Here is an 18836-nt window from a genome sequence, read left to right as displayed (position 1 = left end):
CATAAAACAAAACCACCATGATGTAGAGGGGTTCACCCACTACTGCCACATCAAGGCTTCATCCCCATGGGCTCATCACACCACATGGCACCAAGCTCTAAACATAGCATCAAAATAGAAAAATGACTTTTCCAGAAAGTGTTCCAAAGTGAAATCTGATTCCACCAATGGATTCCTAGTAAGATTCTACCCTAAAAACATATATAATACCTAGGGTCTTGCATCCAACATGTAGGCACAAAGTTGAAAGGAAAAACAACATGGAATCATATAGCTCAAATAGTGCCATATCATATGTGATACTCACTAGTTCATCCTCTCCACATACACATGCACTTGCTCACACCCACACTCCAATGTTGAACATGAGGGTTGGACCTCATGTATGTGTGCCATAGCACATCACCATACCCACTCACACATGCTAGCATCACAAGTGCCCATGCACACACACCTACTCATGCTAGTTTCTAAAACACACATATACTTACACTCACACCAACTATCACTAACACACACACACATACAAGCTTACATCACAAGTGCACACTAACGCAAAACCATGCCTTGGGCATGTGTGTGTCACACACACACATGCACACACACACATGCACACACACACACAAGCACACACCACATGGAAGTTGCACACACATGACCTCCTACACACATACACAAGCACCGCTAAATCCCTACACATGCTCACTAACTAAAAACAAGGGGAAAACCTACTGGTTTGAGATCCTAGGCAACAAATATTGCTGTGCAAGCAATATAACCAGCAACCAATCTATAACACAGCAAAAGGAATAAAAAAATGGATGGCTTGGGGATCGAATCCCAAACCTACTACACACAACACACTAGCACAACCACTTCACTACCTCTATTGGGCTCGACACAGAGGGGAAGGAAACATGTTATGTTCTCCCCCTGTTGCTACTGTGCCAGAAAACATATAAGAAAAAGGGGTGCGCTGCGGGGGCTCCAACCCACGACCTGGGCAAAGCCAAAACCACTCCACTACCACTGCGCTGCGCGTTCGATTGTTAACAGAGGGGGGGCTTTGCTCTTTTGAGCAACCCCCTCTGGATCTGCTACAGCCCGACGGTGGCCGGAACAGGGGAAGGTCACCGCCGATGATTCACTATGAATTGGACAACGACTCATCACTGGGAGAAAGAGGGGACTCCCATGGTTCCATTCCACCACTAATCTCGACGAGGGGTGCCCTACAGCTACTGCTCCACGAGCACGCGGCGGTGCCGGCGACACACAGAAATACAGCAGCGTTGCTACGGCTCTACACTTGATCTACCGACAGGGGAAGGGGGAGGAGTCCTGCTGCTCACCCACTGGTCGAGGAGGCCCCGCCTGTCGGAGAGGAAGAAGGGGACGTCGAGGAAGAAGTCGTTGCGGAGGGAGTCGTCGGAGCGGAAGGGGTCGTCGTCAAAGTAGTGGAAGCAGAGGTGTTCGTCATCGATCAGCTATGGGAACGGACTCCCCTGAGGTCCCGCGTGCTCTTGGAACGCTTGGAGAGGACGAAGGAGTACGACAACGACGGCGACGAGCTCATCAAGGATCGGCCATGGCGGAGGAGGAGCTCGCCTACCTTCTGTCGACGAGGGAGAGGGAGGAGGAAGATGGGAAAGGAGGTGGCGGCGCTTGGAGGAACCCTAGAACACGGCTCGGACGCCAAGGAATAAATAGAGGGGGCGAGGGAGGCCGCCTCGACGTCCGTGAGCCACGGCATCAGCCTCTCTGTCTCGCTCTCTCTGAATGTCTCACAGAAAGGTGCAGGGGGAGGAAGACGGCGTCACAGGAGAGGGGCGAGGTATGGGCTGCCGCGCGAGGAGGCTACTGGGCCAGCGAGGAGGAGGAGGCCCACTCGGAGGCGCGAGGTAAGAAAGGGAAATCCCACTCGTTTTCTATTTAAAACAAATACCAACAAATAAATAAACTCCTAGGTAATCTATGGATCCAAAAAAAAAATGCCCCCGGTCATAAGGAAATTATGACATTTTTAAATAAAATGAAAAGGGAAATTTTGGAGCAAAGAAATATTTACAAAACAGAATTAAATAACCTGTTTTGTGAATATCTACCCCTCTCAAACATAGATTCAAAACACAGTAGACCTAACACCACACCCACTAGAAAACACTGTAAAATATATACATTTTTGAACCAGGGTTAGAGCAAGTAAATCTTGAGCATTGAGAAAATAAAGAAGGGGGGTTTTGGAACCTAGTTGAAAACTATCATAGTTGAAACCCAACTTTCAAACACCACTTCATCATCACATAGCACATCACATCACATGCCACACCCATGGATCCACAACAACAACAAACACAATGAAGGCATGAATGATATGGATGCATGAATGCAAAGGGGAGACAAGGTATGATCACACATGAAATAACACATGGCATATATCTCACAAGGCAATGACATCATGGACCCACACATGAAGGTTCCAAATATGGCAAGTTACACTCTGGGGCATTACAACATCTCTCTCCTAGAAATCATACGGTGGGTAAAAAAATTACTATTGGGCAATTGATAGAAAAGGGAATAGTTATGCAATATTTATTAAGGGCAATGATCATTACATATAAGCATCACATCTGTAAGCAAGTATACCGACTCCTATGTGCATCTACTACTATTACGCCACCCATCGACCGCTATCCAGCATGCATCTAGAGTATTAAGTGAAAACATAGTAATGCTTGGAGGATGATGCCATGATGTAGACAAAGTAAATCCAATTAATATGAATGAACCCCATCATTTTACCCTCGGTCTCATCAATACAATATGTGTCATCTCTGTTTCTGTCACTGGGATTGAGGACATCAAGATAGAACCCACTACAATGCACCTCTCCCGCTGAAGATAAATCAATCTAGTTGGCCAAACCAAATCAATAGATCAGAGAGAATTATGAAGCTATCATAATCATGCATATATATATATATACATAATACCATCAAGTAATTCAATATAATCTCATGAAAAATCTAAACATAAACCCACAATTCATTGGATCCAAAAAATCGCACCGCAGAAGAATGATTACATAAGATAGATCACCGCGGCAATCGCGGTGATCATGGCAAAAAAGAACATAGAGAGAGAGATAGCCATCTAGGTACTAACTACGGACCCATAGGTCTTTGGTGAATTATGACCCACAAGTATAGGGGATCAATCGTGGCCCTTTTGATAAGTAAGAGTGTCGAACCCAACGAGGATTAGAAGGAAATGACAAGCGGGTTTCAGCAAGGTAATTTCTGCAAGCACTAAAATAGTGGTAACAAGTTGTTTGATAGCAAGATAATTGTAACAAGTAACGAGTAGTAGTAGCAACAATAGGTGCAGCAAGGTAGCCAAATCCTTTTGTGGAAAAGGACAAGCCAGAATGGTTTCTAATAATAGGCAAAGCATTCTCGAGGGCACACGGGAATTTCATCTAGTCACTTTCGTCATGTCGGGTTGACCGCGGTTGGTACTTTGATAATTTGATATGTGGGTGGATCGGTGCTTGGGTGCTTTTCTTACTTGTAAAAGCCTCCAACTTATGATTAACCCTCGTGCAAGCATCCGCAACTACGAGAAAAGTATTAAGAATAAATTCTAACTATAGCATTAAACATGGAGATCCAAATCAGCCCCTTACGGAATAACACATAAACTAGGGTTCAAGTTTTTGTCACTCTCGCAACCCATCGTCTAATAAATACTCCATAATGCATTACTAGTCATGTATCTTTCAAATATGTCATATTCTAATGCCTATCTTTAATTGAAGCTTCAATTGTATGTTGTCATGAATTACCAAAAAGGGGGAGATTGGAAGCACATATGCCCCCTTGGTGGTTTTGATAATTCATGACAACATACATTGTCTCTTGGACTAACACTTTTACCTAGTATATTTCAGGTATAGTCCACATAGAGCATTGGCTAAAGGATTGTGAGGAGAAGCTCCTTGATGAGGAAAGTGATAGGATTGGCTCAAGCTTCAAGCTACAAGACTCTACATTCTACATTTGTGAGAAATCACTTTTGGGTCCATAGCAAAGCCAATACTGTTAAAAGGGGGTGAGGTATTATGATGAATTGGCTGCTCGAGTGCATAGAGATAGCCACCAAAAATACTCAGCCATTATCCCACAAGATATCTGTGTCCAAAGGTAAACCAGCATAATCGGCGCCACCAATATTTTCCACTCAGCCCTACCAATTTTGCACCACACAGATCCTTTGCCAAACCCTAATCTCTCGGTACCACCAACTTCCATATCGGTGCCACCGAGATTCACTGACCAACTTTCTGTTTAGCAAATTCCAAGAATCGGAATATCTGAGATTGGAATCGGTCTCACCGAGATTTGGAAACTTGTCTAGGTCATCGTATCGGTACCATCGAGATTCATATATCGGTCTCACCGAGAATTCATAAGTTGCCACATTTAGTGCAATTTGGTACTACCAAGATTCATTTCGGTGTCACCGAGTTGGGAAATAATGTTGTAATGGTTGGATTTTGGGGGATACCTATATATACCCATCCATCTCCTCTCATTCGTAGAGGAAGCACTCAGAACACACACCCACTTGCCATATCCATATTTCTGAGAGAGAGCCACCTACTCATGTGTTGAGATCAAGAGATTCCAATCCAACCATTTTAAACCTGATCTCCAGCCTCCCCAAGTTGCTTTCCACAAGATCAGTCTCTCCTACCCCTGTCAAATATGTGAGAGAGTGATTAAGTGTTGAGGAGACTATCTTTTGAAGCGCAACACCACGGAGTTCATCGTTCTACTGCATCTATTACCTTTTGGAGGGTGGTGCCTCCTAGATTGGTTAGGCGTTACTTGGGAGCCTCCTACTTTGTGTTGTGGAGTTGAACCAAGAAGTTTGTACTGGCAAGGAGATCGCCTACTTCGTGAAGATCTACCATGAGTGAGGCTAGTCCTGTGTGGACGTAAGCCATGGTGGAATAGACAAGGTCGCTTCTTTGTGGACCCCTGGTGGGTGGAGCCCTCCGTGGACTCTCGCAGCTGTTACCCTCCGTGGGTTGAAGTCTCCACTAACATGGACGTACGATAGCACCACCTATTAAAACCATGCCAAAAATCGCCGTGTCAACCACTTTGCGTTTGATCTTCCTAAACTCTACTCCTTACTACATGTGCAATGTCTTTACTTTGCACTGCCATATTTGTTAACTAGCATGTGTATGGTGCACTAGACTTGTTAGAATCGCTAAAATGTGCCTACCATTAAAATTGGAAAAGGCTATGGTTTTAATTTATGAAAGTGGTCTATTTAACCCCCTCTAGACACCTCTTCTATCGATCCAACATCACCACACACCTACGGGTCCATAGCAGTACCTAGATGGCATATCTCTCTCTCTCTCTCTTCGATCTTCAATTCAATGATCATCGCATCTTCGCTTTGATCCATATGATGTAACTCTTTTGTACGGTGTGTTTGTTGGGATCCGATGAATTGTGGGTTTATGTTCAGATTATTCATGATAAATATTTGAGTCTCCTCTGATATATAATATGATTCTTATGTGCATGATTATGATAGCTTCACAATTCTCTATGATCTATTGAAATAGTTTGGCAAACTAGATTGATATTTCTTCGGTGAGAGAAGTGTGTTGTAGTAGGTTCAACGTGGCGAGTTTCCATATCCCAGTGACAGAAGGGAACAAGTTGCATCTTTGTGTTGCTGCTACTAAGGGTAAAACGATGTGGTTTATTCATACTTGTTGAGTTTACTTTGTCTACATCATGACATCCTACTCCAAGCATTACGTCGTTCGTCATGAACTTAATACGTAGAGAGGCAAGTATAGAAGCGCTCTTGAAGTGAAGTAATAGTAATACGTGCAGGTAGGAGTCGGCCTATTTATTTATGGACGTGATGCCTATATTTTAGTGATCATTTTCGTGAAAATCACATAACTATCCGCTCTTCTATCAGTTGCCCAACAGTAATTTGTTTACCCACAGTATGCTTCTTTTCATGAGAGATGCCACTAGGGAAAGCTATGGCCCTCGGGTATATTCACGACATATTGCTAAAACCTCCAATACCTTGCTGCCATTTGTTTGATTTTATTTTATTTTGCATTTTACAATTATCTACACACCTCATTCGCTAGCAAATGACGACACCAAGGGGATTGACAACCCTCTTGCCCGTGTTGGGTGCAAGATGTTTGTTCTTTTGTGTGCGGCCGTTGAAGACGGTTCTGGACTGATATTCCTATTGGTTTGATAAACCTTGGTTTCATAACTCAGAGAAATATTTGCCCACTTTGTGCTGCGATTACCCGTTCGTCTTCACGAAAAACCCAACGATGATCACGAGTACCAGCCATGTAAAAATAGGGATAATTAATTTGGTGCCCTTAGTTGTGTCCCCCTCGGCAGGTTGGCCCTAGTTTCCGAAAACCCTCATTCTTGGCCAACTCACTTTGGTTTCTTTGTTCTTTTCCCCTCCCATCACGGTTTCGTCCAGTCAGCAATGTTTGACCGCTACCGGCGCTAGAGTTTGGACACGGCTCCCCCCCGTTCCTGCTCAGTCGCTTGTCCCCCCTCACTCTCTTGTTCCCCATTCCTCCCGTCACTCTCTGTCCCCTGTACAAACACTAGATCACTAGCGCCTCAACACCAGATCCATAAACCCTAGGGGAACCACCACCACAACATCGTCTGCAGCACCACCACATCCATTTCCAGACGATGGGGGAGAATGGAGAAACCCTAGGCGGCGAGCGCCACCATAAGAAGGGAACCGCATCCGCGCGGGAGGGCGACAGCTGCGCGCACGGCCAGGCGGTGTCCCTATAACCATGAAGTAGTGGACACGGCGGTGGTGGTGCCATCGACGGTGAAAAAAGCTCGCCATCGGTTAGGGGGGGTGTTGAAGGCGGTTGTGGTGGCAGTCACGGCGACAAGGGAAAGGGCACCGCATGTGCACGGGAGATCCCAGCGGGGTAAGTCTCAGATCTTCTCTTGCTTAGTATCGTAGGCTTGATTCAAAGAATATTTAGTCATGGTAGATGTTGTGTTCATTATTGTAGGATGGATCCAGTTGTTGCATTCTTTTTGTCTATTAGAATGGAGACCACAGTCATAGTTTTTGCTAGTACCATAGGAAAAGAAACCAACTTCACATTTCCATTAGTTGTGGATAGCAGTAGTAGTTCATTTAATATTTTTAGGGCTAATATTTGTGCAAAGTATCCATGGGGATTTTTTGATGTTTTTGAAATAAGATATTGGGACAGTTCAAAGGAGAGTTGGAACCCTTTACAGTGTGATGATGAGTTAGGTTTGATGTTTGCAAGAAATGCAGAGACAAGGTCATGCAATTTGGAAATTATAGTAATTCAGAGAAAGAGAGGAGAAAGGTGTTAGAAAACACCTACATCTAGGACAACTGCTGGAGGGACAAGAGGAAGAAGAAGGGGTAGACCATGTGCATCCAGGCTAGGAGCTAGCAATACTCCTAGTGCTCCTGGTACTAGTGCCGCAAGTGCTAGTAGCACCCCAACTGCTCCAAGTGTCACTGAGAAACAAGATGATCATCCTGATCCAGTTGTGGAGGAAGCACTGCCTGATGCACCCATTTTGTCTGATGAGGAGGATGAGAAGCTTTATCCAGGTTATGTACAACAAAATAATGAGGAACATGCAGCAAATGAAGACTACATTCCTGCAGAATTTTCACATACTGATGAAGATGAGAGGCGAGAGGATCATGACATAGGAGTTTTTGAGGATGCAGATGAGGATAGACCTGTCATGATGTATGATAGAGATAACCCAAGCATTGACGAACGTGTGGTCTTTCCTGAGGCAGTTGATTGCAGAAATTCAGTTGAAACATTCTCAATTAAGTTTGAAAATGAGTACATCACACTAAAGAGTGACCAGAGTAGGTTCATTGTTAAATGTGCCTATGACAGATGTAAGTGGAGGTTGCATGCATCTTTGATGAGGAGGAGCACTTTATTTTAGGTACTAGCTATTTAGTTTACTACAATTTGTTTTAAAATTGTGACTTTTTGTTTTACTAATGTTGTTTTGACTAACCATTTGTTTTATTTTCATATCAAAGTGAACCCCCACCGTCACACATGTCCTAGTGTGAACAGATCTGGGAGATTGAGAACTGCAAAAAGAAGGTGGACTATGGATGCTTCTATGGCTTGGATCAGAAAAAATCCAGGGATTGGCACAAAGGAAATTCACCATAGGTTGTTAGAGAAGTATGGTCTTGAGGTGCCTTACAGCACATGCTACTATGGTAAGGAGATGGAACTTGACAAGATATATGGTCTTGCGACAGGGTGCAAGCTATTTGTTCTTTTGTGTGCAGCCACTAAAGACGGTTGTGGATTGATATTCCTATTGGTTCGATAAACCTTGGTTTCATAACTGAGGGAGATACTTGCCCACATTTTGCTATGATAACCCGTTCCTCTTCATGAAAAACCCAACGTTGATCATGAGTATCAGCTGTGTAAAAATATGTATGTTGATAGTACTTGTCTTTCAACACTCTTGCACACAGGGAGTTGCGGTGGGTCATCATGCACCAACCTTGATTGCCAAGCATTGCACGATTGAACAAAGGGGAATCCCTAAAACCCATCCCCCCTTCACTTTCGGAGATGCTAGTTTCTCCCAGGGCCAGGAGAGCCAATGGAAATATTGCTTTGTCCAAAGAACTATCCCACCAGTATTTTGCCATGCATGACGATACACCCTTGCAAAAAAATCGTCAATTGAAAATAGCTCATGCTATATGTAGGAATTGCCTGCGATTGATATCACCAATGCCTCACGGATGGCACATGCCAGATTCCTCTCTCACCAGCCCTGAACATTCCAGTCGTGATTCTTCCAATAACACTAGGCAGGCCTAAGTAGCACTGAGAGAACGCCTTTGCAGATATCCCGAGAGTAGTTTTTAGTACCTCTCAAAGGGCTTGACATGTGTTAGCATTGAAAAAGACCAAACTCTTCTCCAGGTTTACTGCCTGCCTGGGGCAGTTAGCATAGATCCAAAGAATGCCATTAGATCTTTCTCCACTCTAGCTGAGAAAGATGAGACTGTCATCAGCGAAAAATAAGTGATTGACCCATAGTGCATGGATACTCACCCAGATACCTCTGTCAATACATTCAAGCCCGTAGTTATTCACCAATTATGTGAGGCTTTGAGCACAAATGAGGAAGAGATATGGTGAAATCGTGCACCCCTGCCGCAACTCACTCGTAGGACTAAAATATGGGAGGAGTTCCATGTTGACTGTGATGGTGAACCGTATTGCGGTCACACACTTCATAATCAATCTGATAAAGAGACCACCAAAGCCATGTTTTGATAACATGGCCTCCAAATAGTGCCATTCCACCCTATATAGGCTTTGGGCATATCAAGTTTTACGGCACAACAAGCGTTCTTGCCTTCCTTTCTCCTTCAGATAGCATGGATGCTCTCTGTGCCACATGTACGCTATCTTTGATGAGACGACCTGGTACAAAGGCACTTTGTTACTCTTTGCTGACCTCATCAAGAATCAAATAATCTTAGTTTTCTACAGTTTTCACTTCAAATTTATGCAAAACCAGACATAAAGAAATAGGCGTGCATTGGGAAATTTTCTGCGCGTTTATTACCTTGGGGGGCAAAGTAATTGTTGTGTCATTCAGTACCAAAGGTAACTCAAAAACATTTAAAAAGCCAGGCACCACCAAAGTAACATCTTCCGATGACATCCTAGTGTCGTTGGTTGAAACATGTCGTGAATCCTTCAACACCCGGGGTGTTTTGATGGCACCATCTCAAATAATGAACGCTTAACTTCTTCCACTACATACTCTTTCTCTAAGCTTTCATCCGTGGCTTCAAAAACATGAGGATGTACGACATATAGCAACTCATGCATCGGCATATACCCTTGGGAATGGTATAATGCTTGATAAAAACAAGAAATCTCCTCTTAACTTGCACTCGTTCAATCATGTTTGTCCATCAGAATTCTCCACTAAATCAATCTCGTTTATTCTTTTGCCTCAGCCTGGAAGTATCCAGTGTTATGGTCACCCTCCTTCAACCACATCACAAGAGAGCATCGTTTAATCCACATTTCTTCCTGTCTCAAAGCCCCGTGAAGCTATGATGCAACTTCTTTTTCTTCCTCCGTTGGCCCACAGCCCAACAAGGAACGTCTTAGCTGATCAATCCGTTGTTGTAATTTGCGGACACTTTTTGGCAAGTTTCCAAATTCTCTGTGGCTCCATGCACCTAGATTACTCTAGACTTCATCTAGGGCGTCGACAACACCCTTCAGACCTTCATGGTTGTCTCCTGCATGCCACACTTTCCACACCATCTCATCATAATCGACATGAGTTTGGCACACATTTTCATAGTAGAATGAGTATTGTGGACATGCCCAGCCGGTCACCATTGTGGTCCTTCATTCCGCAAGCACAAAACAATGATCATATCCAACACTATTGATTTGTTTAATGCTTGAGAATTCGAATAGATCAAGGAAATTTTGATTTACTAGAGACTGATCGAGTCTTGCTTTGATATACATGTCTCCTTGCTACCTATTATCCCATGTGAATGGACACCACGCTATCCCAAATCTTGGAGTGCGCAATCTACCACTGTATCCCAGAATGCGCACATTTTCCGTTCCGTTCTTGCATTGACCCAAAAGTGCTCTTACGCATGCAAAGTTTCATTAAAATCGCTCATGCGTAACCATGCCTCATGCTAAACAACAAATGGGGTCCTCATAAAATGCCAACTATGGTGTCTATTTTCCACCCGTGTCTCTCCGCATAAACCCGTAAAACGCCAAGTTTTATTATCTTTTCTCACGCACGGTTATATGAATATGAGAAGAACCGTAGTTCTCTAAATTGACACTTAAATCTTTTGTCCAAAACAGTACAATGCCTTCACTAAGCCAGCCCCTGTCGAGAGCAATACAACCAAAAAAAACAAAAGAAGCTTTCATGTTCTCCACTCGTCAGCCCCTGGTCTTCGTCTCCATGCAAAATAATAGGGTGGGCCCTTCTACTGCTTCACTAATTTGTGAAGCGCCCTAATTTTCAAAGGGTTCCCAAGCCCTTGGCGGTCCAACTCATTATATTCATTGGTTCGGGTAGCTGACTCGCAGCCGCTGCCGAAGATTCAAATGAAGGTGGGGTTGGCCTCTTCTTATTTGGTTCCTTGTCAACGAAGGTGTCTCCAATATTTCTAGTTTTTTCTTTGTGATTGTAGTCGGCTCCCCCCTCCCGCCTCAAGCTCAGCGTTCACTTCCCCATGTGTTGTGACCATCAGTGGTTGAGGAACAACCCTACGATAAATTTGTGTATCCTGGGGTCCTCCCTTGTGCTTGTTGTGAATTTACTTTTAGAAGGGAGTTTACTTCAGTCCTAGATTTCTACTTGGAACTCAAAGAGCGTGATTCTATGGTGTTGTGTTGCCACTCATATCTCTCCTTCAACTAGTTATCATCAGATTTTTCTCTCTTGCGATCCTCCGACGCCCTAAGACTAGATTTAAAAGGTAAATCAACCTTCTCATCACGGGTCCCCGACATGGAACAGAACAGGTCTGAGTGTCCGAGACGGCCACATGAGAAACGAAAGTTAGGTATGTGCTCATACTCGATGTCATGGCAATCAGTCTTGTTTCTCTTCGTTGGTTCGATTAGGGTCCATCTGCGTAGGGGCTTGCGCATGTCAATAGTGACTCGCGCCCGTAGGACCCCTCCCCCCCTTAGGATCTATTTGAATGACAGAAGTCTGCTTTGCAATAGTGAGGCCCCATGTGTCGGTTGTAAGGCAAGTTAACGACCCTCGCCCAAACCGACAGCTTGTCGAATTTGAGTTTCGACGACCGCATATGTGCTTCAAAATTCTCAATAATTATTACATGTTTATTGATATGCCAAGGTGTTCCCTCCCACACACGATCACGATCACGTTTGGATTCAAACTCAGCAGCAGATATATTCGCTCCCAATGGTTGAATAACCAAGCCCGTAGGTTACCCCAAGCTCGACTCCCATTGAACGAATAACCAAGCTCCTAGGTTACCCCAAGCTGGACGGAGGGCACTCGAGATTGTATGGATATGAAAAAGATCTTGGTACAAGACCTTGCCCGCCAATAACCACTTTATCGGTGCACCATCATCCATGTCGTCGATCGTCAGAGGCGTTGCCTCCTTGGATATGTCGAGTTTTTCGAGCGCCTCTACCATCTACGCCCTCACCGAGCACGATGAGAGAGTGCCCTTCTGTCGCTGACTGATGCCCCCATTGGATCCCGCCATCGACGCCGAGAGTTTCCTTGCGCCTCACCGATAAGATATGCGAGTGTCGTCAAGTCCTCCTAACCCTAGTCGCCACAAGGTTTTAGGATTTCAAAGGAAAAGGTTTGTAACAACCGATGAAGAACAATACTCTGATCGGATTATATGAGAATTGACCATATCTCATCTACATGGGAATTAGTAAATCCATATTTCTAATACATATATAATACAATAGGTATTGTCCTATCTATTTCCATGTATTTCAGATATCATCAGATAGGATTTTTTCCCAATCACCTTGGGATAGCTTTAAAACCTTATATGCGTCCTTAACCTATTTGTGAATTATTTAGTTTTCCAACCAAGGTTATCAAAAGGCTATTAGTGGTACCGTTGGTCACGATATATCCATACTATTTTCGCCCTGGATACCAGCGGTGTGAAAATTCAAATGTTGTGTATCTTAAATCATTTACCCAATCCAAGATGAGACATCACATTCTGAGATTTCAAGCACATAATAATCTTGATGACTTCAAATCGATTGCATCTAAGGGTGAGTAAGTTAGTTGATATCCAGGTCCCATATCGATTGCACAAAAATAATCTTGATGACTTCAAATCTATTGCACAAAAATAAAAGCTGCCCATATCTGACATTACAAGGTCCTAATATGCAAATATCCAGTGGTAGAAACAAGTGGATCTTATACTGTCGCCCACCGCTTGGTGCTGGAGCCTTGGAACTTCCATGTCGAAACTCAAGTCGTTACCTTCTGGACTTGCATGCAAGTCTCGCTAACTTGCCAGTTAGCCCCCTGTCACTAAAGGACACACGTGATTATGCTTACAAGGAGGGAAAGCTATATACGGCAAGCAAATTTGGCACGAGAGCTTCTCAACAAACCATTATGCGTATGAGCAACGCCTGAAATGAACCCATCCTGCACAACAAACGGAATTCAATGAGGAGGCAGTGTTAATCCCCTCATGCCATCAGCAGATAGATCTAATCATCTAAGGGGGGAAAACAAGTTATGCATCCATATCCGACTAAAGATTGAAAATTACATCATAAGATAAGCATCTTCACAACACATCTACGCGATAAGTTATGCACTGCTTTATCCAGAACAAACTTGACGTTTCACATTTGTGACAACAATAATTTGCAGTGCGGAACACTAGGAAGGGATGGTGAATATTCAGATTATGCATGCTTTACCCTAGTACATTTGATGAGTCTCTTCCGAGTCCTAGCAATATGATTATATATCATGGAACGGTTCCACCGTAGAGCATATAGACTGACATCTCTGTTATATGGAAGCCTTTGCTTGGAAACTCTTCTTGCATCATTCACAGTTTAATTTTGGACTTTGGTGCAATGGACAAGATCAAACAAGGATAATTTAAGCATTAACAAATTAGCTAATCATGTGCACAAACACACAATCATATAAGATATAACACTGAAATATATTTCTTTACTAACCCTGTCATAGACAACCCAACTTATTACTGAATCCAATTGAGGTACTATCACTCGACCTGAAAAAGAATTCCCTTTATCCAAGGATAAATAGTAAATTATTTAAGTAGCAGAGTCCAACCGAAGACATCGTACCTGATCTGGTTCTTCTCATTTTGAGAGACTCGGGTGTGGAAATAGATAATGCCCGGACCCTAGAACGAGTAAGCCGAGCCTAAAGAGTTTCAAAGGAACATTGCAATAAGTACAGATGGTCAAAATCTTGGCTAGCACAGTTTTTGTCAGCTGAGTTAAGTAACAGAAAAAGGGCAGCCCGGTGCATGTAACTCCCGCTTGCGCAGGGTCCGAGGAAGGGTCCGACCACTTTGGGTCTATTGTACGCAGCCTTTCCCTACATTTCTGCAAGAGGCTGTTTCCAGGACTTGAACCCGTAACCTCATGGTCACAAGGCAGCAGCTTTACCACTGGGCCAAGGCTCCTCTTCAGAGAGTGGATTAAACATATGGGGCGCCAAGACATGCTATATGTGTGAGTAAAACTTAAGAACTAAGGAAGAAGGTGGCATCACAGCCAATCTTGTAAGCGGCATGACATATTTTTCTGTTATTTCATATAAACTGAGCACAAAAGATGACTGGGCTAACTACAATTGATATAATATTGGTCCGTCTTAACAAAAACTACGCTAACATCATTGCAAGTTTACTCCTGCATGTTTTCAAAGATAACAATAAAATCATTACAACTTCGTCCAATAGAAGCACAACAAAGTGGTGTGATATCGGCTATTCCTATTTCTTATACTAAAATCTGCCATAAAATAAAACTGGCAACTTTACCTCAATAGTTTGTGCATTATACAGATGTTAAAAATGTCCAGGATAATGAACCGTCATTCAGTAAGAGCTGGATTACATAGCAATTGCAGAAGCTATGGCGAGCTAACACATTATAATTTTTTTAACCATCAGCATTTAGCAAGTGCTATAAAATATTATTACAATGCTTTAAATTGTTTAACACGAGAAGAAAAGGGTATGGAATATTTTTTGCATACTTACATATGGAGCTAAATTCAATCTAGTAGGACGCCCCAACCCTTGCTTTGCAGATCTCTGCTTCTTTGCTGAACCTACAGTCTGCTTTTCCACATAGAAGCCATCAAGTTCACCATGTAAATTAAGGAACACAACTAAGATCACTAGCTTAAATGTGCTAAATACTATGAACTTGGCATCATACAAAAACGAAATTCTGTATGATGCACCTTACCTTGGAAGTTAAGGAATTTAATGGATCACAATATTTGGTTTTACACATCTTATATGCGATGTACAGATTAATCTATGAAGTTCCTTAGTAAGGATTAGGAATTACTAAGAAAAAAATTTCTGTGACTACATAACATACTTGGACATATAGTAAACAGAATCCAAAGCCACAAAAATGAACCTAAAGATGCTGGAATCTGTTTCATCCCAGTAATGAGGTAATGCTACAGAAATAGTGACATTGCAAATAATTAATCATGAAATGTCACAAAGGGAACACATTGGAAACATGCTATCATAAGTTTACTGTGGACCGCAATTATATTAACTGGGCTAGATTTACTAAAGATGCTACATCAGATTGGTTGTGTACCTAAATGTCTTCAAGTGATGCAGGAATGTAGAATTCAGTCGTTACAATTGTCAGGCTTGTGACAATTATATGCCTCCGGGATTTTTGTAACATAGCTTTGAGCCATATGCTTCGCTTGAGTACAAGAATTTCCATTCAGAGCACCCAGCGTACTTGATAAAGCTAAATCCAGAATGTCCTAATTGGAGTTGACAATAACAAGAAAAGGAAAACTAATAGTGGAGGTATTTACATATTAACTATTTTAGCAAATAAACTGGTAGAAATACTACAGTAACATAGAACAAAGTCCAAAGACTGATTACTTGATCTAATTTTGGAGCTGTGGGATTTATAGCTCACTTTTTTCGGAGATTGCACATCCGAGTGAATTGAAGATGGTACATTTTTATTTGATACTGCCTTCTAAGTCAATGTGATGTGCTCATTTCTTTCCAAGTATTGTTGATTCTTCAATGAAGCCACTCGAGCACTTTGATAACCTAAATTAAATAATAGTCACTCTCTTAGAAACATCAAGACAAAGTGAAATATCAGCAGGAAAAAACTTAACAACTGTCTTAACAATTTGCTCCGTCACGTACTTAAGGGTTCAACACTTTGAAAAGCACTAGCAATCTCTGAGCAGCAATTAGAACTTTTAGGCGGTACTCTGGCTAAAGGATCTAAAGCCAGTAGTTCAGCATTGGTGGCATTTCCTCCTTCTGAGTCATTAGGCATATGATTAGGGGACATAGTGCAAGTCCAATCGGAGTTAAAAAGATGGCTACCAACATCATCTTCTCTTGCATCTGGATGCATAGTGTCATTCTGATTTCCTGCCTCTTTGCAAGTTTCATCACCAGTATATGTTTCTGTAGGAGCAAGAGATACATTACCCTCAATGTTCACATGATCTCTTTCATGTGAAGTGCTGCTCGGGTTCAAGCCTATTTCCACATTAGCTACAGCTGCGGGTCTGGCATCATCTGAAGCAGCAGAATTTTGATTGGTTGAAACATCATTTCCACAATTGTGTTCCTGAAATCTTGAACCCCCTATGAATGCATCGAGATCATTGATTGGTAACTTTTTAGCATCATTAAGGCCCTTGATTAAGAAAGGTGCAAACTTCTGAATAAAATTGCCTAGCTGGAATTTCTCCAGGTAAAATTGAGCTAAATCCTCTTGTGGGTCGATAAAAAGGTTTGGGTAAGATTCCATGTGTGAATCCCAAGTCTCCCACCAGTACGAAAATCCAATCATGAATCGTTCACATATCTGCATCCATGGATTGTTTTGTTTATCAGAGAAGTACTAGATTAGAAGCATGGCTAAATGATATTTTTGCACATGAATAAGCTTTTGCTTGAATATGGGCTGACTTTCCACCATCCTTTATGAACAGAAATGACAGAAGAAGAAACATCAAGAAAAAATGTTCATGCCTGCATAGAAAACCCATTCTCACGCATTCGCAATAAGCTAAATGAACCATAAAGGAGCACCACAACCCCATCTTTATCTTGGAGCGTGAGAGACTCATAACGCTGTGCTATGGGCGCAGAAGTGAATAGGCCATTCCTGACAGAAGCAAGGTTAGTCAGAATGGGTTCTACTTGACTGGAATCGTAGAACTGGTCCACCAAATTTGGATCGCAGAGACTCATACTTTTCAGTGAAGCCGGAAACAGCAAGCTTCCGCTCTTCCCCGTTCAGCCTCACCAGCCACCACTCCTGCAGCGTGACCTAGCCAAGCACCAAATCGAATCAAACCACCGCCCATCTAGGAAGAAAACAAGAAGGAGAGGCGCATGCGAAATGCGGGAAAGGAAAGGGGGAGAGAGCGTACGTGTGGGTGCTCGACGTCGGCGGCGGCGTCCTCCGCAGCGCCAAGACGGTCGCAAAACCGGACAGGGGAGAAGGGAGGGCTCCGCGCGAGGGCTGCGGTTGACGACGACGGCGGCGGCGCGCCCCGTCAAGAGATTTCCCTCGGTGGAGAGTTGCAGGTCTTTCTTGCCATGTTGGGAGCGGAGCGGAGGGAGAGTCGCACGGACGAACAAACGACGGCGGAGGAACTTGTATGAGATCTGGGGTTGGCATGAGTTCGTACGATCCAGTGGTATGGGCCGTTGGATGTGTGGAGAGCGGCACGGATAGGCTTAGGTGGGTTTCCTATCTGGTCAAGCGTTACATCCTTAGAGAAGGCCCATTTTAGCGGAAACCCCCTCCGTTACATGTGGTTCCCAACAGCTCGCTCCCTCCCTCCAATCATCATGCCATATCCCCGCCGACGGCGGCGGCGCAACCCTACCCATCTGTTCCCTTGGTGATCACTACCGTCTCGCTCCCAAAACACCCATCTGTTCCCTTGGTGATCACTACCGTCTCGCTCCCAAAACAACCATCTGTTCCCTTGGTGATCACTACCATCTCGCTCCCAAAACGGCTGCAATGGATGATTAATAAGTGGCTACTACTATTTCTGTTCACCCATGACATGTCGCTGCAGCTTCTCACCTTAATCCATCGGCGAACCGAAGCACTTCCTCCCCTTGAGGCAAGATCCTCTATAACCATTCGTCATGTACAGCGGTGCGTCCGCTAAACAGGTTATTTGGTCGCTGAAAAATGTGCCACAAAATTCCTGACTGCAGATAGTGAACATTACTAGTTCAGGTTGTACCAGCCCAATAAGTGATGTCCATTAAAAAATATAAACTAGTTAACCTAAAATGGCAGATCTTTCTTCCATGTCCAAGTTATGAGAACATGTCTGTACATGTGAACGTTGACTGGTGCATGTTGTATCAGGGAACTAAGGCCCTGTTTGGAACCATAATAGATTATGATAATCTGGATTATGAATATAGATTATATAATCTGGTTTATAAAAATAATCTAGGTTTTACATTGCATAAATACCTGTCTGCCCTTTGGGTTTTATAAAGAGGAGGTTGGTGGTGGTAGGAATGTAATTATCTCCAACTTTACAAGGATAATGGGTCATTAGCAATCCATAATCTGATTTTAGCTGGTATAGAGTAGATTATGTGTTTTTAATAATCTATCCATCTAGTTTTTATAATCTACACCATAAGTTGTCATGTTTGGAGATAAAATAGATTATAAAAACTGAATTATATAATCTGGATGGTTCCAAACAGGGCCTAAGTTTTCTGTCTATTAGAAAAATATTAGGTGGTGAATCTAAAGTGATAACTCTTTCGGCCAACCCACTATTAACATTGAAAGTTGTACAATTCCACTAAAAACATGAAGGCAAGAGGAAACAGAATAATTATATTTATAACATAAACACAAA

The 18836-nt window shown here is 42.9% G+C and overlaps 1 long non-coding RNA gene and 1 pseudogene across 1 annotated transcript; both read right to left on the bottom strand.

The window, feature by feature from the left end:
• Nucleotides 1–13228: 13228 nt before the first annotated feature.
• On the bottom strand, nucleotides 13229–14129 carry LOC123430175. The gene is made up of 3 exons (XR_006622883.1): nucleotides 14024–14129; nucleotides 13892–13947; nucleotides 13229–13340 (listed from the first exon to the last, which is right to left on the bottom strand). It is a non-coding gene; the product is annotated as an uncharacterized LOC123430175 (long non-coding RNA).
• A 1979-nt stretch (nucleotides 14130–16108) lies between these two features.
• Nucleotides 16109–17534, bottom strand: LOC123430173 (annotated as a pseudogene).
• Nucleotides 17535–18836: the final 1302 nt, after the last annotated feature.

This window comes from Hordeum vulgare, chromosome 2H (genome assembly GCF_904849725.1).
Source record: "Hordeum vulgare subsp. vulgare chromosome 2H, MorexV3_pseudomolecules_assembly, whole genome shotgun sequence".
NCBI lineage: Eukaryota > Viridiplantae > Streptophyta > Magnoliopsida > Poales > Poaceae > Hordeum > Hordeum vulgare.
The sequence above is the reverse complement of the archived record's forward strand: the minus strand, read 5'-3'. Positions and strand labels throughout refer to the sequence as shown.